Raw genomic sequence first — 17,665 nt, 5'->3', positions numbered from 1 at the left:
GATAATTCTCTTTTGAAATTGGGAAGCTACGTGTATATTTGCATTGAAAATTACAGGTTGTATAAGTGAAACATTGTATCTCGCAAAATATTGTCTTTCTTATCTCATTTTCATACTCTGTTGACAATTCTCATTTCAAATTCCGCACTAGGTGTATATTTGCATTGAACATTCATCACTTAACATAGTCAACCAAAAAAAAAAAACTTCAGAACTCTTGCACTAATCCAATCCCTAGATGTATGTTTTAAAACATATAGATTTCAAGAGACACTGGGCTCTGATTCTCACAAAAGCTCATATTAAGTTCTCAGGTGTTGCTGGTCTCAAGCTAAGGCGTGCTACAATGCCAACCCCAATATCCTCTTCCTCAAGTTCTATAACTAGTACGCCACCATCACTAAGCCCGAGAGCAAACTGATTGTGTTTTGTAGGATTAGCCGCAAGAGTAGAAGCAGACATCACCCGGCTGTAGATATAATATAGAAGGCAGCTTCCAATAGTCAAGTGGGTGTTATCGCTAATAAGCTCATATTTTCAGGATACATTTTAATTAAACATAACACGTACCTTTAATTAGAAGGTAAAATATGCACTCGGATTGATAAAAAATTTTATGGTCAAAGATGCTGAGTCCAAGGAAACAATGTGCCTGTTAAGAAAGCAGGCATATATAGACTGGCCATCACATGAATATGTATGCAGCATCACTGATCAATTCCCGGGGAATCTACTGAAAGAAATATTTAAAGAGCTTAAGAATTTTCTTCTGTCATGAAGAACTTAGATCTCTAAATAGCGGAGCGACATGATATTGAACCAGGGGCTATTTTAGAAAAATCAATGTCAAGTTCTGTCGAATATGATTGTGTTCATGTAGGTATATATGTACACACACAATTAATATATATTTGTTATGTGCTTGATCATTAATACACATTATAGTTGCACCCAAAATGATCACCCCGACCTCTTTCAAATAAGGTCTAATAAAGCGTGGGTGAATTAAGCATGTTGTTATATTCAACAAAGCATATAAATTAATTGTCAACACTGCAAATAATTTGTAGATACCTGCTTGCAGGGCTCGAGATTAGGTATCTCAGGAGTGGCTATACAACTTTCATGTACAACCAACAAATGTCTTGGGTCCTGGTGACACTTGACAGAAATATGCCGATGCATCTGATATCTTCTATTAGCCTTCCACTTTAAAAATGTGCCTGAGCATCTTATCCAGACGATAAAAGGATATTCAATGCACTAGAATAAGCAAGGCCAGTCACTCTCTTCTGATGAGCATTATCTTGGCAATCATCTATATAAGCCAAATAGATAATAAGAGCATTATCTTGGCAATCATCTATATAAGCCAAATAGATAATAAGAACATTATAGCTAAATGATAATTCTTTTTTAATGGACAACACTTAGATTTCAATATATATAGATAAAGACCATATCTTTCTGAACACCATAGATTAGTGTAGAGCCATCCTCCCTGCCAACGATAACGATATTATTTTCCTCGGGATAGAACATAACTGAAGTTGCAGCAGGTGGCCGGGAAAAGTTTTTTTCCATGGTCCGATTGTAGTAAAAGTATAGAATAGTAATAACTAGTTTTACAAACTGTAAATGGGTAGTATTACAAGAGAGATAAATCACATCAACAATACACATGTGAATCAAAGTACTCGAAAAATAAAAGAGAAGGAAAGAAATATTTTAAAGACAAGACATATCATTTCGAATATATATATATAGGGTAGCACTCCATAGCATACCCTCTTATATGGAGTTACGTAGCACACCATTATAAATATATACATAATATATATTTTATTATATTTTTTATGAAATATAATTACAAATTTTGATTATTAAACCGAAAACGAAGTTATACAATTTTTTTATTCCAAAGATCATCTAAAATTATGCAATATCTCAACATGATTCTATAACAGAATAATTATCATCCAGAATTATTCTGTTGTGGAATCAGTTTCGAAAATATATTTTTTTAATCAAATTTTAAATGTTAAATTACTTAAAATAGATTTATTTTATAGTATTCTATATTAGAAACACGTTTTATATGTATTCTATAACAGAATTTATAGTAAAATTGATGATTTATAGTGGCGCACTATGTAACTCTATATAAGGAGTCCCTCTCTGGAATGTTGGCCTATATATATATATATATATATATATATATATATATATATATATATATATATATATATATATGGAAACCGGTCCACAGCCACCGGTGGATAGGGTCCGGTTTCCAGCCACCAGATCACGTCCCTCCATTTTGTGATCCTACGGCTAAAAAAAAGCTCCCCGCAATGAAACATTGCAACCCCGCAATGAAACATTGCGGGTATGAAAGACCCCGCAATGAATCATTGCGGGAGTCTCTTTTTATTCCCTGGACCCTTTTACCCCTTCCTTCACATATCATATGCATTGTAGAGTTTATTATATTAAATTGTTATCATTTAACATTTTTAAATTAAACTAAAAATATTGTTAAAGTTTGTCAAAAAAAAAATATATATATATATATATATGTATATATATTGTTAAGGTTAGAAATAAGAGAAAATTTTGATTTTTCTTAGTACAATATATGAATAATTTTCTATCTAATTTCTATATATTTTTATCTTATTAACTATTTTATGTCATTTTGTTATACTAATAATTTTACTTATTTGAATACTACTGCTTGTTTCCTAAATATATCGAACACATGTTTGAACTATGTAGCTCACATGCTCTTTTAAGGTTAATTAACTTTTTGTAGTTAAAGTTGAATTATTTTATTACAAATTATTCACTTTTTCCAATTCTCTTTGGTACTGGTAGTGTTTTCAAATGTACTCGAACATATTCAAATCAAAGATAAATATCGAAATTATGAATAAACATCACTTAAATTGGTTGAATATTAGTAAGAACGCATATAATTAGTGTAATTTTTGACAAATTATTAACTTTTTCCAATTCTCGTATGTACAAGTAGTTTTTTCAAATATACTCGAACAAATACAAATCAAAGAAAAATATCTAAATTATTATTAAATGTCACTTAAATTATTTAAATATTAATAAGAACACATATATTAATATTCTCTAGCTCAAGTTGAATAAATTCTTACAATTTATTGAACTTTTTCAAATATTTGGAATAAAATAAATAATATTATCTTCCCCGCAATGAAGCATAGCCGGGATAGTTTACCTAAATTTCATACCCGCAATGAAACATTGTGGGGATTATGTACCCCGCAATGAATCATTGTGGGGTGTTATATTTTCATTTGAAAGGTGGCTGAGTGAGGTGGATAGGGTATTTGTTTTAAAAGGCACCCGCCATGAGTCATTGCGGGTAGTTTACTTTTTAAAAGATACCCCGCAATGAATCATTGTGGGGAGTATGTTATACTCCAAGGCACATAACTCACGATTCGAACACTGCACTTTTCGGTTCTACGACATTGTGAATGATAAATAATAAATAAATTTTATTGTATATTGAAATTGGTAATTTAACTTAATTTTGCTTCTTATTAATTTGACATTATGAATAAGCATGTTATTTTTCTATATATTTATTTAAAAATTATGGTTATAAAAATTCAATTTTATATTAATAACAAAATAAATAAAATGAATAATAAAATATTTTTTAATTTTAATATTAGCTCAAATGATTTCGAATAAATAAAACAATTTCATAAAAAGAAATTAAATTAATTATATAATATAATTAATAATATACTTTAATTTTAATAATAATTCATATGATTTCAAATAATAATAACACAATACCAAAAAATTAAAAACTCAATTAAAAACATACTTTAATTAATAATATAATTTATTTTAATAATAAATCAAATGATTTCGAATTATAATAAAATAATTTCAAAACAAAAAACATAAAATTTAATTAATATTTTATTTAAGTTTTTAAAAATTCAAATGATTTCAAATCATAATAAAATAATATCAAACAAAAACATAATGTATTACATTAATAATAAAAAAAATCAAACAACAAATAATAAATTAAATTCAAAAAATGAAATGAGAGAAGGTGATAGAATAATTTTGTTGTTACTGGTAGGTAAAAACATTAATTACGATCCCCGCAATGTTTCATTGCGGGGTGTATTGGTACCCGCAATGAAACATTGCGGGGAGGATTAGTACCCGCAATGTTTCATTGTGGGGATGAGAGATGGGATAGTCGCAAGTCTACAAATAATTTTGTTGCGGGGTGATATAATGTATTAGTATAATAATTAAAATTAAAATTTTAAACAAATATAACATATAAAATAATTAAAATTTTCAAAAAATATTAAGAAAAAATAATTTTGTAATTTAAAATTATAAACAATTAAATATTTTAAAATAATTGTGATATACAAATAATTTAATATTATTATACATTCTAGTGATATAATTATTTTGAATAATAATATTTAAATTTTAATATATATATATATATCTTGAATTAATGAAGATAATCGTATATTTAAAATGAATAAAAATAATTTAAAATGGAAGTAAAAATGTTAACTAAAACTAAAGTAGTGGAAGGATAGTTTAGGAAAGTAAAATGTTTCAGAGTTCCCCGCAATGAAACATTGCAGGGACTGAAGTACCCGCAATGTTTCATTGCAGGGACCGAAGTACCCGCAATGTTTCATTGCAGGGACTTAAGTACCCGCAATGAAACATTGCGGGGTCTTGAGTACCCGCAATGTTTCATTGCGGGGAGTCTTTGTCATCCAACGGCCCAGATCTGGTGGTTCCCTATCCAACGGTGGCTGTATAACAGCCCCTATATATATATATATATATATGGAATGCAGACATTATTGTTGTGGTGGTTAGTGATAGAAAATGTACCTAATAATAATCAACTTCAAAAAATTGTTGTGCTCCCATCACATGTTACATTAGTTTTTACTCAACATGGATGTGTGCCCTACTATACAAAAGAGAGCAAACCTCCCAAAAGCCACATTAGGTTTTACTGAATAGTGTGTGCTAAAAAGTAAACTAGAGCAAATTAAGCTCCCGAAGGCCACATTGCTTTAACTGAACAGTGTGTGCGCTACAAAGTAAAGTAGACAAAGCTCAAAAAAGCAACATAAGTTAGTGTTAATCTGCGGGTAACATTTCAAAACTATTACCGAGATATTTCCTTTCATACTTTTAACCGGAAGTTATAATTTATTATTCTTCTACAATGCTTCAGATATTAGGTCACGCAGTGTTAATAGATATACTATGCAAGGGTAGGGAATTACATCACTGAACAGCCCTTCCTGCATATTCAATATCCCAGGTGAAATACAAAAAACTGGAGTAGTGAAATACAGAATGCAGAATAACTGTTTCCAAAGTTTCAACATAAATGCAGAATGTAGTGAAATACAAAAAACTGGAGTGTTCTTCCGTTTTTGGATTTTAGTGTCATTATAGGAAGATCATTTGTCCAATATCCTAATTGTCGTAGTGCACATGATGTAACAACTCTTCCATGTCATGAGCGTGATCAAGTGCCCCTCATTTCAATGATCCAGTGATACTTTTTGGTATCTCTGCTCCTTATTTCATCTGACCTTTAAAATAGGCATTTCATTGGGTTACTGATTCTGCAGGTATTGAAGATAGACTTTCCAAAGCAGTAGTGTCATTTGACATTGAAGATGAACAATTCAAATTTTTTTCATGGCTAGATCCTTTTAAAATTCCTCTTGAAGAGCCAGTTATTATCGATACATTAAATGACTCACTTTCACTGTTTGTTCCTCACACAAGTTTTCTAAACTCAAGCTTTTATATTTGGGTGATGGACCGCCTAGTCCAAGATACCTATTTCCTGTAGTCACCCATCACCCATATATAAAAGCTTGAGTTGAGAAAACTTTTGTGAGGAACAACCAATGAAAGTGAGTCATTTAATATTTCGATAATCACTCGCTCTTCAAGAGGAATTATAAGAGGATCCATCCGTGTTAAAAATTTGAATTATTCATCTTCAATGTCAAATGACATTATAGCTTTGGAAAGTCTATCTTCAATATCTGCAGAATCAGTAACCCAATGAAATGCCTATGTTGAAGGCCGGATAAAATAAGGAGCAGAGATACCAAAGTGTATCACTGGATCGTTGAAATGAGGGGGCACTTGATCAGACTCATGACATTGAAGAGTTTTTACATCTTATACACTACGACAATTAGGATAGTCCGAAAATCCGCTGCTTCACATTGTGTGCAGAAATTTCCTAATGACCGGTAAAGACCCTGCATCAAATATTCAGAACTAATATTGTCAAAAGACAAAGAACAGATGCCGTGAATCCATCTAGAAGTCGCTCTCCTGAATGTAATTATAGTGTTAGGAAACACATTCATACAATAAAAATTTCTGGGAATTAGATGGATGAAGCTCAATATCTCTTTAATACTCATGTGTCTCAGACTGTTCTAGTATAGGGTAAAATGTTCAAGTTCAACCTTGCAGAAACAGAATCAGAATATATCAAAAGCAACAGAAGTACAAGGCTGACATCGCTAAACACTAGACTACAAGAAATTGTACTAAATAAAGGCAAACCTTCAGCTCCTTGCAATTCTGACCTTCACTAAAAGCTGCTTGTGATCATCACCATTTAAGACCAACCGAGAAACACAACCTGAGAATATCAGGAAAATCTGTATTTTAAAGTCTCTAAACTGCTATAAAAAATCAGCTCAAGTTGTTCTATACTTCTACTCGGTTTAAAGCTTACTCGTTATAGCAAACTCTTGATTGTGGCAAGCCAGATAATCTGAAAATATCCAAATACTGAAGAAGAATTAGTTGTTAGTGATACCTTCGACTCTCGAATAAACACTTACGTTGGAGCAGCCAACTGTTTGTTCCTCACCTAGTGTAAATTTAAGATCCACCTGAGCATGAACTGGCATGCATATGCATCAACTCAAGTACGTAATTTCATATATCAAATATGGAAGCTCACAAATTGTATGTTCAAGCAGTTTAGACATTCCAGATGAGGAGCTAAGGTATCTTACAGTGCCAAAACAATAATCAGGTGACTTGTAGTCTTTCAGAAAAATTTCTTTCGCACGTCCATGGTCGTTTCTTCGACTTGCTGTGGAGATTCTTTGGCTACAGAACAAATCAATCTGCCACATATTCTTCTATCACTCTGAAAAAGGTTTCAATTTAACATGATTAACACAAACTGATTCTAGTCACTACAACAAAAACAGCATCAAACAACGGTTTTTGCCCGTTGTCTGATACCCAAGAAAACCGTGGTCTATTGAGATGCCGTCTGATACGCACCTCAGACAACGGTACGTACCGTTGTGTGAGATCAAGAAACACATCGGTTTATGTTTTTCTGCGTGTTGTGTTACATCCGGAAACAACAACGGAATCATTTAACAAGGTGTTGTTATAAGCAATTCACAAGAACAGTCATATTTTCGATTTGTGTTGTTATTAGGAGTATCCACAACAGTTTTTGGTTTTACTCACTTGTTAGTAAGAGTATCAGACAAGAATATTTGTGTCATAACGGCTTGTGTTTTACTACATTGTACAACGGTCTTGTAGAAGGGGCCACTTGTGTAAGGCCCCATATAACAATAGTCTGTATATTAGAACAATTGTCTTGAAAGCTTTTCTACAACGGTTTTTATTTTCAGATGCTCGAGTAATATTGCTTTAGACAATGGTTTGTGACTACTATTTACTTGTTTGTATATGTCTTAAACAACGTTTTTATTCTTAATATTGTGTTGTTTGTAAGGCTTGGGACAACTGTTTTCTTTTCTTTTTTTTCCTTTTGTATTTAGTTATGTCGGACAATGGTTTTACATAACCTAATTAAACTATGCTCAAGAATATAATTAAGAAGCCATAAATTAGCAACAAAAGTTTCCATTACCAAATACCAACTACAGTAACAATATACAAACACAAATAAGTTTAGACCGCTCACAGTAGTTCTACCTATAGAAAACAACAGATTTAAAGAAACAATATCTTAAACCAGCCACATTTCCACCCAATTTGCTTGCAAGCACCAGATTTTACTAACAAAAGCTCAACTACCAAGGTAGATGATACCCAAGGAGAAAGAGGTTCAGTCTGTTGTTTTCTGCTTGTTGAACCAGCCTTTTTATTCTCCTTTCTCTTAACCATCAAGTAAACCACTAAGATCGTGAACTGCAGATTTTAGATCTTTTACAGAGACTCCTGTTTTTAAGATATGCTTCTCCCCGTTCGAAGTCCAACCAACCAAAGCAGGAAGTGAGCCAACACCTAACTTCTTCACCATTGGATCTGATGTATCATGAACCTATAACATATTTGAATATCAATTAAGCACCAGAAAGAGGAGTAAAAAGAAAACAGCCTGTAATAACCACTACCACTATAAACAAACTAACAAGTAATTAGTCGTTCCTTCTTTCAAGCTTAAAATACATGATTCTCAATATCTACATAAAGTATTAATAAAAACTATAATCTTTATTGTAGGCAAGAAGGGTGCCATTATGCGGACTTTGTAGGCTTTAAAAATTACCAGTCATGGTAGGTTCCAATCAGGACCTGTCATAGACTATTGGAAACTAATCTGCTTTCCAACACCCTTGTACCTAATCTGATAGAGAGTGTTGCAGCACCAGTAATTCACTTGTGATCTATGAGGAGTAGGAATAATATTCACGTACATACATTTAATACAAAATGAATAGGTTCACAAGGAATAGAGCTTACTAGATATCAAGACCAAAAATCTGTATGAGGTTTGAAATACATTTGGTTGACACTGATATCAACATGTTTAAATGAACTAAGAGTACACAATATATACTTACCTATAACTTGAACTTGGAAAATAATATAATGACAAGTATAAATTAATTATAATATCACTTACCAGTTAACTGTGTGGACTGATATATTAAAATGTCACACACTCAATGGTTAAATTTCAGCAGGGGCTCCTCCCCCAATTTGTGTCACTTACACATGTATGCTATTAGCAATCCTTCAGGCCATTTGGGAAGGGAAGGTAGTGCTAGCTACGCTTCCCAGAAGTTTGAAACACAAGGTAAGCAAAATAATCAATCTGGCAGCCATATAATCAGAATTTACAAAGAGCACTTTAAAATGATATAGTCAAAGTGAAAACTTAACTTAATTTTGTTTATATAATACCTGGTATTCTTCTCAATTCATCACTAGTGCTTCTACTTCAATATCATTCCTGTAAACAACAAAGTGAAATATTTATCAATAATAATAATTAAAAGATGAGCTTATGACAAAGAGGAAAACAAGGGATCTAAATTTAGCAGAGAAAACAAGAGTGAATAGTTAGCACTGCCTACTTTTGGCTTATATGTTGTCTCCTTTGCTTCACATAGACTTTCATATTTACATATAGTATTTACAGAAGCAGTAAGATTTGGCAAGCATAATATAAAACACACACATTTGTAGTGTGGGAACAATCATTGACACATTCATACTCAATATGTAATTGATTAAAAAAATATAAATTGAGAATCTAGGGTTTGGACCTGCAAAAGCAGAATGAAGATGCGAATCAAATTCTTATTCTCCTTTAGCTGCTTCAGAGAATCAACACACTCCACTTACAAAGCAAGCCAAAAACAACTGTTAGTATGTAAAACAAATCCTAATCACAAACAAAAAGAGGATAAAGAGAAGAGAGACATCGAGGGAGAAGAGAAGAAAGAGCCGGACAGAGAAGAGAGACAGCGAGAGAGATTATTGGAGAGAGAGAAGAGAATAGAGCTAGATGGCCAGAGAGAGAAGAGAGACCCGTGAGAGAGAAGAGAAGAGAGACCCCTGAGAGAGAGAAGCATAAAGGGGGAAGCGGGTAAGGGAATATGATGCAAGAGCAAGCTTCCCTTGTTTCGATAGCTTCTCTGGTGTACTGTGTATACTAAGAGCATCTCCAAGGGTCTTATTTATATTTGTTAGCTATAATATGATATATAAATAATCATCTAAAATTATAGCTAAGAGGTTCTAGTTTCACTCCAATGGTATTATGTATAATTATATTATCTAAAATTATACATAATAGCTTTAGATGTTTTACAAATGTAGCAACCCCAATTTTAGTTATCTATATTTTTTTGCTAAGGGGTCATGGTTGGAGTGTAGAATTTTTACCTATTGTCTAAAATGTGCCACATAGATGCCATGTAGGTGCCACATAAACACTTTTACCTAAGAGGTCTAATGCCTTGGAGTTGCTCTAATTGGAGATGTAGAAGAAGAAAGATACAAAGAGAGGAAGGGGGAAACCAAAATTTGAGTTTAACGCTAGAGGGGGAAATGAAAATTTGGGATTGCTGGGGGGACGAAAAATTATGTGGGGAAAATGAAATGGCTTGTCTCCGAAGCTGAGATACCAAATTGAATTATAAATAATAAAAATATTATATTTTAATATATTGTGAAGTTGAATTATTGAAAAAATGAATTCTTTTCAAGTATTTATTTATAGTTGATTATCAAAATATCATAAAAATAGATTTTTAAATATATAAAAAGTTAGTGGTATAAAAAATAAATATTTTATACTTATCCTAGTAGGATTATTGTGTCTAGTAAACAAAATAATTGATCCTAGTAATTGTTGATGTAGAAATATAAGAAAATTTGAACTAACAATATTAGTCATGCATTAAAAAAATTAATTTTTTTATGATTATTTTGTATGTTTTTTTAACAACACTAGTCAATCGTAAAATTTTTCTTATTATAAAAAGGTAATTTTTATGAGTTAAAAATTCGCATTTCCTTGATTAATTCTTGTTTTTGCACTCTTTGTATTAAAAAAATATATTTATGTTATGTATATATGCAAATATGTATTGTTCATGTGTAAAACCGAGACAATTTTGTACTTCGGACGCATGTATTAGTATGTGTTTTATGTTTACAATTTAAAAAGTAGTAGATATAATCTTTGTTATGTATTCAATTAGTTCTGTATTAATTCATAAATATTTATTTCAATGATCTAACCGTACGGATGTCAAGAACTAACAATATTAGTCACGTATAAAAAAAATATAAAAATTTTTATGTTTATTTTGTATGTTTTTTTAACAATACTAGTGAATTGTAAATTTTGTCTTATTTGTGAAAAGGTATTTTTTGTCCTGTAGTGTCTAACAGACAACGGTTTTCATAAGCACCTATGTTGTATAAAAATAGTGTAGACAACGGTTTATAGAAGGGAAACCGTTGTACAATAAATTATCATTTTTAAGAGTAAAAAATTCGCATTTCCCGGATCAATTCTTGTTTTCGTACTCCATGGCTTAACAAATATATTTATATTAGGCATATATGCAAATATCTATTGTTCATTTGTACTATAAAGATAATTTTGTAATTCGGACGTGAGTATTAGTATGTGTTTTATGTTTACAATTTAGAAAGTACTGGATAGAATCTTTGTTATGTATACGATTACTGTGTATTAATTTATAAAAATTTATTTTGATGATCTAACCGTACGGATGTCAAGAACTAACAAAATTAGTCATGTATAAAAAAAATCAAAATTTTTTATGTTTATTTTGTATGTTTTTTTAACAATACTAGTCAATTGTAAATTTTGTCTTATTGTAAAAAGGTATTTTTTGTCATGTAGTGTCTAAGAGACAATGGTTTTTCTACGCACCTATGTTGTATAATTGAAAATGACACAACTGTTACCAAAGTTATACCGTTGTAACAGAATCCATTGTCTACATTATGCTCAAACAACGCTTCATGGAAAATCCGTTGTATAAAAGTAGTGTAGACAACGGTTTATGGAAGGGAAACCGTTGTACAATAAATTATCATTTTTAAGAGTAAAAAATTCGCATTTCCCGGATCAATTCTTGTTTTCGTACTCCATGGCTTAACAAATATATTTATATTAGGCATATATGCAAATATCTATTGTTCATTTGTACTATAAAGATAATTTTGTAATTCGGACGTGAGTATTAGTATGTGTTTTATGTTTACAATTTAGAAAGTACTGGATAGAATCTTTGTTATGTATACGATTAACTGTGTATTAATTTATAAAAATTTATTTTGATGATCTAACCGTACGGATGTCAAGAACTAACAAAATTAGTCATGTATAAAAAAAATCAAAATTTTTTATGTTTATTTTGTATGTTTTTTTAACAATACTAGTCAATTGTAAATTTTGTCTTATTGTAAAAAGGTATTTTTTGTCATGTAGTGTCTAAGAGACAATGGTTTTTCTACGCACCTATGTTGTATAATTGAAAATGACACAACTGTTACCAAAGTTATACCGTTGTAACAGAATCCATTGTCTACATTATGCTCAAACAACGCTTCATGGAAAATCCGTTGTATAAAAGTAGTGTAGACAACGGTTTATGGGAAGGAAACCGTTGTATAATAAATTTTCATTTTTATGAGTTAAAATTTCGCATTTCCTTGATTAATTCTTGTTTTTGTACTCTTTGTATTAAAAAATATATTTATATTATGCATATATGCAAATATGTATTGTTCATTTGTAATACCAAGACAATTTTGTACTTCGGACGTAAGTATTAGTATGTGTTTTATGTTTACAATTTATAAAGTACTGGATAGAATCTTTGTTATGTATAAGATGAGCATAATATTAATTTTTAAATATTTTTTCGATGATCTAACCGTACGGATGTCGAGAACTAACAATATTAGTCAAGTATAAAAAAAATCTAAATTTTTTATATTTATTTTGTATGTTTTTTTAACATTACTTGTTAATTATAAATTTTGTCTTATTATAAAAAGGTATTTTTTGTCCTGTAGTGTCTAATACACAACGGTTTTTATAAGCATCTAAGTTGTATCATTGAAAATGACACAACGATTTATGGGAAGAAAACCGTTGTATAATAAACTTTCATTTTTATGAGTTAAAAATTCGCATTTCCTTGATCAATACTTGATCTAATGCTAGAAAAGCCTATGACTACTAAGAAAATGAATATATATTTGTAACTTTAGTTAGGACTTTTGAATGTTTGCACTCTTTTATGTACATTTATTTTCTTATAAGTCATTCAGTCAGACAACGTTTTACTAGCTAAAGGCTTGTCTATAAGGCCATGATACGATGCTAACAAAAACACTTGTATGTTAGCTTCCCAGTCACACAACACTCTATGGAACCCTTGTCTGACCTTTTCGTAAACAACACAACAAATAAAACACTTGTCTCATTACAACAACGGTTTCTCGGAATATTGTCTGAAGTTTCTTCACACATCGGCTCTAAAAACAGCTGTCTAACGTGCATCATTACACAATACCACAGTTAAGAGACCGTTGTCTGATTAAATTTATTAGACAACAGTTTTTTAACCGTTGTAGGTCGTAGGTGTTAGACAATAGTTTTTCGAGGACGAAAATAAAGTGTTGTGTCTTTGTTTCGGCCAACACTTTTTCCAGCGTCCGTTGTGTGACTAGTGTTGTCTGATGCCAGTTTTGTTGTAGTGAGTTAAGATACAACTTTGCAGGAAATGAGTGACACAGGATTTTATAATATTGGCCGTAAATGACGAGATTCAGAATGAATATCACCTCCATGGATTTGTCTAATGAATCCTCATTTGGGTAACTTCTTGTTACTGATCACCTGAAAAGGTTGAACACAAATTTATATCAACCACTCCCGACTCTTTGCTCAGATGCATATCAGTAATTCGTTTGAAATACATATCAATACTGAATTGCACCCCAATCACCAGTTACAACTATACAAACCTAAAGGTTTTCAATTCTTAATTCATTTGGTTCTCAAATTAACATTTAGAACACGAATAAAGCACAAGCACAAATCAACCAGACGTATGAACAAAAACAACACATTCATATCACACGAAACAATTGAATACACACAAAAAAATAACAACAATCCAAACATCTAGGGCCGACAACAGAACATATAAACAGAAAAAGTACACAAAATGAAGAATTAACAGATCTAAAACAATCAGATAGATACATAAACTTGTTAATCAGATAAATACACTTCTCTTAATCATCGTGGAATCAGTGCTTCAGTGTGGCTGTGGAAGACTGAAGGAGTCGAGCATGAACTGGGTGAAATGATCATTGCTTCTGAAAGCCAAGGTTAGGAACCAGCTTCGAATCAGCTCCTGAAGGATAAAACACTTATTTTAAATAAAAAGTTCTGCTTTGCTTCTGAAAGCCAAGGTTAGGAACCAGCTTCGAATCAGCTCCTGAAGGATAAAACACTTATTTTAAATAAAAAGTTCTGCTTTCGTTCGAGCAGTGTTGAAATGGGTTAGATAGTCTTTTTAAACTGAAAGAATTTTCTCATGATTAAATAACCTTTATAATACATATAGTAGATATAGAATAACGCCACTAAAAAATATGTCTCATGATTAAATAACCTTTATAATACATATAGTAGATATAGAATAACGCCACTTAAAAATATTACTTTTTCTCCGTACTTTTTTAGTGATCACATTTCTATTGTGGGCTTTTTTTATTCATAACCAAGTTTAAAATAACTTTTTCGAAAATACTACCACATTTTAAAACAAATTGCAAAAATACTATCTTCTCTAAAATCTTTCTAAAAATACTATTTTTTTGAAAATATTTTCAGAAATACGGTGGTTGCCTATGCAACCATATTTGCAACTGCAATTCCTGATTTCAAGTTGCAGTTTTCAAATGTCATTTTCGAGATTCCTAAGATGAGGTCGAAAATGACATTTGAAAACTGCAACTTGAAATCAGGAATTGAAGTTGCATATATGGTTGCATATGGTTGTATTCAGTTGCATATGGTTGCATTCAGTTGCATATGGTTGCATTCAGTTGATTATATTGCAATCTAATAGCCCCGCCAGGGGCACGTCATACATCAGTTGTAACTTACAGTTTTCAGTTGCATTTAGTTGCATATGAGGTTGCATAAGAAAATGCGACCTCATATGCAACTAAATGCAACTGAAAACTGTAAGTTACAACTGATGCAGTTTTCAGTTGCATTTAGTTGCATATGAGGTTGCATACGAAAATGCAACCTCATATGCAACTAAATGCAACTGAAAACTGTAAGTTACAACTCATGTATGGGTGCCCCTGGCGGGGCCATTAAATTACAATAGAATCAACTGAATACGTATACTATCTTTTTGAAAATATTTCCAAAATTACCATGGTTGCATATGCAACCATATATGCAACAACAATTTCTGATTTCAAGTTCTAGTTTTCAAATGTCATTTTCGACCTCATCTTTAAAATCAGAAATTGTTGTTGCATATATGGTTGCATATGCAATCACCGTATTTTTGGAATTCTTTTCAAAAAGATGGTATATTTGAAAGATTTTAGAGAATGTAGTATTTTTGAAAATAAGATTGAAAAAACAGTATACAAGGTAATTTCCCTTCTATTTTTATCGGTCAAATTGACTAATTTTTGACCAAAGATTATATATAAGTCACTATTTCATTATTTTAAAAACTAAAAATTACATCTTAAAGTAGATTAAAAATTATTTCCGATGAATTTTTTTTTTAATTTTATCAGTTGAGAAAATATTAAAAAATTTCAGTCTTGGTCAATTTGACCGGCACAAATCCAAATGGGACAACTAAAAAGGGACGTGAGTAAAATGTAAGAACTATAATTCTACATTTATGTGAACATTATATTTTATTTGTAAATTACACTAAAAATGAACTATGCCGCCTTCCTTATATTTTAAATTACACTAATGTCTATAAGGTGAAAACACTTTCCTTAAAGTTACACTAATGTAATTTATAAGGTATTAACCTTATCGTATAAATTAAAGTCTAAAATTTCTTCGATAATTAGGATTTCAAATTTTCTAACGGACCTAAATACTCTACCTACTTAAGATTGTACAAATTTTTAGAATGAATTTAAATAATATCATTAGAAGCTCTTCGCATTGCCACCCACAATCTTTAGTTAATTACTAGCACCAAGGCACCATATTGATGGGTGTGAATTAAAATAATAGATACAAGAATGAGATCAAATACATTAGGATCAATAAAGACTAGGAAAACTTACATATTACAAGTTATTATGATGATGTATTCAAAATTAAATTACCTTAATGATTTTATTCAAAACTATATATAATTTTAGAAGTGTTCATTATAATCAATCAAAACATCTGGCTATAAAATTATATTGGATGGTCTCTAGCGAGCAATTTAGGAGGTAAATTTGGTCAAAATTGTCGAAAATATTGATCTTATAATTGTATACTTGTTATTGAGTATATAAGATCAAAAAAGAAATTATATCATAATAATTCTCCTAATGAAAGTTCCATTGAAGATACAAATAATAAGGAAATATATGATTACTATCACCTACAAAAACATAATTTTACATAGTGCTATATATAACTAAAGGAGTGAAGCACTCATTTACCTCACTCATAATAACTCTTTTTTTTTTTTTGCTAAATCTCACTCATAATATCTATATGCCACTATTGAACACATTTTAATATTTAAATTGGTCAAATTGTAAAAATATATAAAACTTTATCCCAATCGATTTAAGTTTTTTTTTTTTAGCATCGGAAAGAGTCTATAAAGTCTACCCCTAGATATTGATATTCATCTAATCATATATTTTTCACAACAATAGCTATATGGCAAGTAGGTCTTTTTATAGTAAAACTACACCAGCTCGAGGTTTTAATATTTTCGTGGCAGTACCCTCGCTCATTTAGCTTTACTAATAACCAAATCGGATTCATGGGCTATCAAATAAATTCAATTTCGTGAGTTAAATAGTATAACATAGGAAGATCTTTTATCCATACTGAATCCAAAATTACTTTGAATACAAGATTTTCTTTTAAACTTCACATTATAAATTGAGCAAAAGGATTCGCAGATAAAAGTGCTAATGCTACAACCAGACCATAAATTGTTAAAGCTTCCATAAAAGCTAGACTAAGCAATAAAGTACGGGTAATTGTAATAAGGGGTTGTGTGATGTTTCTTTCATTCTCATCAATTTGATACGTTTTTTTGAAAACAAAGAAGAAAAATTTCAGGATTTTTCATTGTTAATAATGTTAATAAACTAAAATTTTCGTTACAATTTGGCATTTTGAAAACATCTCTATACATATAGTGGTAGAAAGAGTAACATGTTGCGTCTGGACTTCAAGCGATTTAGCTTTAACAATAGTTTATGTTAATGGTCCCCCATTTTCGGTTGATAGAGAATCAAAGTGGATTTACCAATAAATCACGAAATGCTATGGTTCTTGCATATGATTCCTTTGTTTCGGGTAAGAAACCAAAACTTTTTATATTATTTGATGTGCATGTAATAATTTCTATATGTCTATTATGGATCTGCACCCCGGGATCGATAAATATTTTGGATCTTATAATTAACCAAAGCGATATGCACTATAGTTAGCTCAACACCAATCAAGAACCCCCAAGGAATTCCAAGAGTTCTTGTTATACATTCGTGCCAACCC

The 17,665-nt window shown here is 30.8% G+C and overlaps 3 long non-coding RNA genes across 3 annotated transcripts; all 3 read right to left on the bottom strand.

The window, feature by feature from the left end:
• Positions 1–202: 202 nt before the first annotated feature.
• Positions 203–1,758, bottom strand: LOC135150855 (uncharacterized). The gene is made up of 3 exons (XR_010289288.1): positions 1,075–1,758; positions 571–733; positions 203–469 (listed from the first exon to the last, which is right to left on the bottom strand). It is a non-coding gene; the product is annotated as an uncharacterized LOC135150855 (long non-coding RNA).
• A 3,139-nt stretch (positions 1,759–4,897) lies between these two features.
• On the bottom strand, positions 4,898–14,258 carry LOC135150854 (uncharacterized). Its single transcript, XR_010289286.1, has 3 exons — positions 13,714–14,258; positions 6,827–7,249; positions 4,898–6,749 (listed from the first exon to the last, which is right to left on the bottom strand). It is a non-coding gene; the product is annotated as an uncharacterized LOC135150854 (long non-coding RNA).
• Positions 9,053–9,982, bottom strand: LOC135150852 (uncharacterized). Its single transcript, XR_010289274.1, has 3 exons — positions 9,642–9,982; positions 9,277–9,325; positions 9,053–9,140 (listed from the first exon to the last, which is right to left on the bottom strand). It is a non-coding gene; the product is annotated as an uncharacterized LOC135150852 (long non-coding RNA).
• Positions 14,259–17,665: the final 3,407 nt, after the last annotated feature.

Source organism: Daucus carota, chromosome 1 (assembly GCF_001625215.2).
Source record: "Daucus carota subsp. sativus chromosome 1, DH1 v3.0, whole genome shotgun sequence".
Taxonomy (NCBI): Eukaryota; Viridiplantae; Streptophyta; class Magnoliopsida; order Apiales; family Apiaceae; genus Daucus; species Daucus carota.
Note: the sequence above shows the minus strand (reverse complement) of the source record. Positions and strands in the feature narration are given on the sequence as shown.